This window comes from Mus caroli, chromosome 18, assembly GCF_900094665.2.
Source record: "Mus caroli chromosome 18, CAROLI_EIJ_v1.1, whole genome shotgun sequence".
Taxonomy (NCBI): domain Eukaryota; kingdom Metazoa; phylum Chordata; class Mammalia; order Rodentia; family Muridae; genus Mus; species Mus caroli.
The window spans coordinates 62,125,270-62,132,616 of record NC_034587.1 but is presented as its reverse complement, the minus strand read 5'-3'; the positions used below and the strand labels follow the sequence as shown (position 1 = coordinate 62,132,616).

Below are 7,347 nucleotides of genomic sequence, written 5' to 3'. Positions count from 1 at the left end.
TCCACAATAGAAGTGCATCTCCCTATTTCTAACTGTCCACAATAGAAGTGCATCTCCCTATTTCTAACTGTCCACAATAGAAGTGCATCTCCCTACAAATGAAAGAGTTTTCTTTAGTTTACGCAGTGGTCCTCAGCCTTCCTAATGCTGTGGCCCTTTAATATCCTTCATGTTGTGGTGACCCCAACCATAAAATTACTTTCATTGCTCCTTCATAACTGTAATTTTTCTACTGCTGTGGATTGTACTGTGTGTATCTGATATGTAGGATGTGACATGCAACCCCTGTGAAAGGGTCATTTATCTCCCAGAGGGGTGGTAACCTGCAGGTTGAGAACTGCTGGCTTATAGCTTCAGGAGCGGAGCATTGAGACACATTTTCTTATATTCCATTCTGCTTTACGTGGAGTGGGGCTGAATATTTTATTTTTTTATTTTTAATCACAAACTTGATTTTTTAAAAATGTAATAAAAACATAGAGGCCCCTCCTTTTCCTCGTCAAGCTCTGACTTCTTCCATCTTTCCACTGAGTAAACACTGAAAATTCAGACTAAATGTCCTGGCCAGACAGGGCTTAAATCCATGGTTTCTGTTTCTGACTTTTGTGTATCCATGCTCTCTAAAATCTGTGACTAAAACAGAACTTCTAGTATCTGTGGGTTGATGGCACGAATAACGAAGCAAATGCTGTCAGATCTAATATATACATGTATACCTGTATATGTGTGTGTATATATATATATATATATACACACACACACACACACACACACACACATATACATACACACACACACATACACACACACACACACACACACACACACATGTATTTCAGCTTCATCCATTAAACTTTCCTTTCATTAGTATACAAATTGCACAAAGCAATGGGCTTTAGTATAACATTTCTATACACTCTTATAAGTACGCTGACTTCCTCATCTGTTCTATTTCATGTTTTTTGTTCCTCCACCTTCCTGATCTTTAATAGTGCTGCCTCTGTTTCCCGGCTCACCTGCTGTAGTTCAAGGTGATAAACGCCATGACCATAAACAATCTGGGAGGAAAAGGTTTGTCTCATCTCACAGTTTCCAAAATCTACCACGGAGGGAAGCCAGGGCAAGAACGCGAGGCAGAAACCTGAAAGCAGGAACTGAAGCAGAGGCCATAAGGAATCCTGCTTCCTGGTTTGCTTCCAACGCTTGCTCAGTCTGTTTTATGTATACTGCATACGACTGACTACCTTCCCTGGCTGGGAATGATGGCGCACGCCTTTCATCCCAGCACTTGGGAGGCAGAGGCAGGCAGATCTCTGAGTTCAAGGCCAGCCTGGTCTTACAGAGCAAGTTCCAGGATAGCCAGGGTTACACAGAGAAGCCCTGTGTAGGGAAAAAAACCCAAAAAAACAAAAAAACAAAAAACCCACCTTCACTGGAGATGGCACTGCCCAGAGTGGACTGTATACCCCCTCCCATCAATCATTAATCAAAGTCCGCCCCCCACAGACATATTTACAGGCCAACTAGACAGCGGCACTTTCTCAATTGAGAATCCCCTTTCCCAAATGACCCTAGCTTGTTGACAATAATCTAACATGCCCGATTACACCTGTGACAGAAAATATATGATGCTTTTTGTGTTGGCTACTTTCCTAGTGACTGCGATCAAAAAACCAGGCAAGAAGCAGACTAAGTCGGGCAGGGTTTGCTTGGGCGCATGCCTGGAGCGGATTTACCCACGATGTCTAGGGAGGCAAGGCAGCAGGTACCTGAGGCAGCATGTTACGTGCTGTCACATGCTGTCCGCAGTGAGGAAGCAGAGAGGGAATGATAATCCACTGCTTGGGCGAGCCTTCTCGTGTTTGTTCGTTCCAGAACCCTAGTTCGTAGAGCGCCGCTGCCCACATTCAGGATCGTCTTCCAGCCTTGGCAGAGTGTTCCGGAAATACCCTCACCCACGCCCAGAGGTGTTGAGGTCTAAGTCCAGTCAAGATGACAATGATTAACCATCCTCCTTGTCTTTGTGAGACTCGCCTATCTCGCACAGTAATCTCCACTTCCATTCATTTTCCTGCCAACAACATAACTTTGTTTTGAATGGGTGAATGACTAGCCCATCGCGTACATACATGCCGTGTCTCTTATCCATTCATCTGCTGAGGACCATGTAGGCTGATTTGATAACTGGGTCATTGTGAATACCACTGAAGTAAACATGGGGTTTGCAGATGTTTATGGCATGACATTCATTTTACTAGGAGACAGATACTAGGAATTCAAAGAATTGGCCTTGAAGCAAAAGTGAGCCTTAGAGTGAATTTCATCCCACATAAGAACTCTGTGCACGTCTTCTTTTGTAACCACATCCTATTATTGATATCTTCTTTGGGCCATTTGTTCCCTTTTGGTTTTATCTCCTGCTGTTTGTTAGATATTTGTTGTTTCTTCCTTCTCATCCCCTTCTCCTCCTCTTTCTTCTTCTCCTCTTCCTCCTCCTCCTCTTCCTCCTCCTCTTGATCTTGTTGTTTTTGTGCTTTGTGGTTTTCAAAAAAAAATTATTTTATGTGTATTGGTGTTTTGCCTGCATGGATATCTGTGTGAGGGTGTCAGATCTTGGAGGGACAGATATTTATGAGCTGTCATGTGGGTATTGGGATTTGAACCTGGGTCTTCTGGAAGAGCTGTGAGTGCTCTTAACTGTTGAGCTGTCGCTGCAGCCCTGGCATTTGCTTATTCTTAAGTTTTTTAGTAGATTTATTTACTTATGTATTTAGTGTGTATGTGTGCATGTGCCCACAGCACACACAGAAGTTGGAGGATGACCTGCAGGATTGGTCCTCTCCTTCTACCAAGTGAGTCCCAGGATGAGACTCAGGTGGTCACGCTTGAGGACAGATGACTTTGCCCACTGAGCCGTCTCAATGGCTCGGTTTGTTTATTCTTTCTTGTCCCATTTCCTTTTCATCCCTGTTTTTTTTTTCAATTTTTATCATTTTAATTATTTACATTCCCATCATTGCTCCTGCTCTTTGTTCCCCCTCTTACAGTCCCTCATCCCATTCCTCCTCCCTCTTGCTCCCTAGAGGGTGCTCCTCCTACCAGGCTTCCCTTTTCCCTGGGGCCTCAAGTCTCTCAAGGATTAAGCTCATCTTCTCCCACTAAGGCCTGACCAGGAAGACCTCTGCTATGTTTGTGCCAGGGCCTCGGACTGGCCTGTGTATGCTCATGGTTGGTGGCTCAGTCTCTGGAAGCTTGCTGGGGTCTGGATAAGTTGAGACTGCTGGTCTTCCTGTGGGGTCACTCTCCCCTTCAGCTTCTTCAATCCTTCCTCTAATTCAACCATAGGGGTCCCCGACTTCAATTTAATGGTTGGGTGTAAGTATCTGTGTCTGTCTCAGTCAGCTGCTGGTAGGGCCTCTCAGGGGACAGCCATTCTAGGCTCCCATCTGTAAGCACATTATTGCATCATAATAGTGTCAGGCCTTGGTGCCCTCCCATGAGATGAATCCCAAGTTGGGCCATCTTTCCTTCAGTCTCTTCTCCATTTTTGTCCCTGCAGTTCTTTTAGACAGGAACAGTTCTGGGTCATAAATTTTGACTGTGGATTAGTAACTTTGTCCCTCTGTTTGAGGCCCTGTCTATCTACCGGAGGTGGTCTCTTCATGTTCCCTCTCCCCAGGGTTGGGCATTTTGGTTAAGGTCACCTCATTGAGTCCTTAGAGTCTCTCACCTCTTGGGTCTCTGGTACTTTCTAGAGGGTCCCCCCACCACCCACTCCTTTTTCTCCTCTTCTCTGGAACACACTTTAAGCTGAGAAGACCCCCAGATATACCTGAAAGGAGCTGATATCTACAGTCCCAGGGATTTGTTTTTTTTTTTTTTTTTTTCTCTGCAGCCTCACTCATTTCACGGGTGTGTCTGCAAGGGGATGGGTGTTATTTCAGAGTTACTTTCAGTTTTCACTATCTTCCTTCTCATGTGCAGATTAAAAACTGACAAACAGAGTCCATCAGATGTACAAGCCATGTCTTGATATTTAATAATGTCACAGTGACTTTTTTTTCTTTTCCCTGTGAATATCTTCTGCCAAGAAGATGGAGGCACACACCGAGGCATGCACACAGGCACTGCTTTTGAGGAGTACAGTGCTCGCCACAGAGTGAAGTCATGTCCCTTTCAAAGTCACCCACTTAGAGGAGCTAATTTTAGCCATCTCTGTCTCATGAGAGGTTTCCTTCTAGCTAGTCAGTTTCCAGGTATCAAGCATTAAAATATTTTTGTAGTGAGGCAAGGGGACTTACCGAAGGCCGCCGCTGGATTTTCCATGTCCTTTCTTGGATTTGAACAAAATTCAAAGAAATGCCCACGTTATAAACTATGAAACAGGAACAATTGCTGACAAACAGGACTAGGCCCTGTGGTATTTTTCTATGGTTTCTCCTGATTTTTTTTTTTTAAATTTGTTTATTTGTTTATTTCTTTAGAGATAGGGTCTCTATATAACCCTGACTGCCTTGGAACTCATTATATAAACCAGGCTGGCCCAAACTCACAGAGATCTGTTTATCTCTGTTTCCCAAGTGCTAGGATTAAAGGTATGTACCCCATTGCCTGACTGTTTTTTTTCCCATTAATTTATTTATTAACTTTACAACCCGATCAAATCCCCCCTCCTCCCAGTCCCCCCACCAAGATCTCTCCCCTTCACCTTGGACAACGGGGAGGTTCCCCCTCCAAGGAACCCATACCATGGTACCTCAAGTCTATGCAGGACTAGGCACACCCTCTCCCACTGAGGCTAGACAAGGCAGCTCAGTTAGGAGAGCAGAATCCACAGGCAGGGAACAGGGTCAGGGTAAGTGCCTGCTCCAGTTGTTGGGGAACTGTGAAGACCAAGCTACACATCTGCTACATATGTCTGGGGGCCTAGGTCCAGCCTGTATATGCTCTTTGGTTGGTGGTTCAGGATCTGAGAGCCCCCAAGGGTACATGTTACTTGACTCTGTTGGTCTTCTTGTGGAGTCCCTATCTATCTTCTTTAACTCCCTCTATCCTTCCCCCCAACTCGTCCACAAGATTTCCTGAGCTTGGACCAATGTTTGGCTGTGGGTCTCTGCATCTGTTTCAGGTAGCTTCTGGGTGGAGCCTCTCAGAGGACAGGTACACTAGGTCTTTTCTGTGAGTCCTGACTGTTTTTAAGATGAGGTTTCATATAGCCCAGACTGGCCTTAAACTCATCATGTTGTTGAGAATAGCCTCAAATTCCTCAAAATTTTCTGCCTCTTTCCCCAAAGTTCTGGGATGTACTCCTTTTTTTCTTGTTATTTGCCCTGTTTTGTTTTTGTTTCCAGACAGGTCTTTCTAAGTTGCCCAGGCTGTCCTTGAACTTGTGACAATACTTCCAATTTGGCTTACTGAGTGCTGGAATTATAGGCACGTACCACTACATTTAGCCTTTCTCTTTTTCCTTACTACTGCAGCCAAAATAAGAAGAGAGGAAGGGTTGGTGGGGGAGGGGATCTGATCTTCTGTTTCTTCTGCTCAGAGGAAGACCCAGTGCCATTTCTAAATGAACAACACTCGAGCTCTCACTTCCACCACCCCTCCACCCTCCCTGGGGGTTTCCTACCATGACTGCCAATGACTGATTCCCTCCCTGTGTCTGCTTTCCTTAGAGGAGAGCAATTAAGTCATGGTCCTGCATGGGCTTTGCAGAGAGCCGCCTGTCCCCAGCAGCCTGTCAGTGACAACTCCTCTGGATTTCAGCTCCCTGGGACTGGGTTTCATCAAGTCCCTTTGCCAGGGCCTCTCCGGCGGCAGGCAGTGTCAACAAGTGTCGCACCTACTGCAGAAACAGGCCCTCAAGTTTCATCACAGTGATGCTAAAAAATATTCTCCAGCTTCAGCAGTGACCTAGTTCATTCAAGGGCAGGCAAAACAAGCTCTTCTTCCAGAGCTTGCTTGGGCACGGACTTTTCCCTCTTAGGAAGACATGAGTTTTTTCTGAAACAGACCCAACTGCGCTTTGATCTGTTTGTGGACAAGACCTTGAATTTGAGTCCCTGTCAGGGGACAAGGACAGAAGGACATCTAATCAATGCTTCACATACAGCCAGGGGACCCCAACAACGAGCCAGCCCTCCAATAACGCCTCTCGGATAAACTGTATTGAAAAGTAAGTATGGAGACCTTCGGGTTTTTAACAAGGATTGACTGTGCTTTAAATATATCACCATTGACATTTTCTATAACAGAGAACAAAGCAGGTTGTTTCTTTCTGAAACAGACCAAGGCTGAATGGGATACTGTCATGTATAGGGCTTTAATGTGGTCAAGTGCCCACGGTCATGTGTCAAGTCCCCCGTGACCACAAATGAAACGCAGGCACATTTTTAAATGTTTGTTTATTTTGGTTTGCCAGTGGTTCAAATTGTTCCTTTCACATCACATCTGTCTTAACAGCTAGAAACAACAAACAAACAAACAAAAATGTCTCAAAGGATCGATTTATAAATGAAGATCATAACCACTGCGAGCTTGAAGAATTGAGGCAGATATTCAGTGGATACTAGCCCTAGGTGTCTGAACAGTTTGTTCAAAAGTTAGCTTTCTAGGTGGGCAGCAGTGTGCTGTGCTAGATCAAGTTGCCTGAAAGCCATCGGCTGTTTACAAATGGCTTATACAGACATTCGCTGTCGTGAAACAGATTAAAGAGACCTTGAGGTTAGAAAGTCAGTTAAAAAGGGAAATCAATAATAGTAATAATAAGGATTCACCATCATGTTGGGTCTTGGTCACATTTTAATGAATACATCTAAACTTTAGAATGTCCCATCAAGGGTGTCACTTCCAGACATCTGACAACCATTTAAAAATAGATTGAAGCAAGTTCAGTGTTTCACCTGCCTCTGCTCAAATTATTTCCTCTCCACAGCATCTTCATTATGCAAAGGTAACCTTCCTTCAGTCAAGAATGGTTAAGCTCGATTAGCCAGAGCACTGTTCTGAAGGCATGTCGTTCCGTTATACCAGCATGCCAGCTAAGGGGAAATAGAGCTTGTGTGTGCTCAGAGTTCTGAACTGAAACCAAAGATGTGAGTGAGCAAGCTTCTGTAGCAACAACTTGACACATCCTGTATTAAAAAGTGCTGATGGCCAATAGGCAGGTGCAGATATTGAAAACTAAGATCTAAACACATTTTAAATCTCTTGCTCTTTTGAAATGTTTATCAAACATGGGATTGGAGGACGTTTTTAGTAGACTGGAGTTTGTATTCATATCAGGCACAGAACCCCAAATGCGTTAATTTTGAACAGCTTGATGAATACTTGGGTGTAGATATTAGC

General features: G+C 44.4%; 1 protein-coding gene across 1 annotated transcript in view; it reads left to right on the top strand.

The window, feature by feature from the left end:
- The first annotated feature begins 5,773 nt into the window (after window positions 1-5,773).
- Alpk2 (alpha kinase 2) overlaps window positions 5,774-7,347 on the top strand; it is a 124,125-nt gene continuing 122,551 nt past the window's right edge. Inside the window, exon 1 of the mRNA XM_021151041.2 lies at window positions 5,774-6,175. The gene's annotated coding sequence lies outside the window, so the exon portion shown is untranslated. The remainder of the gene's footprint in view (window positions 6,176-7,347) is intronic.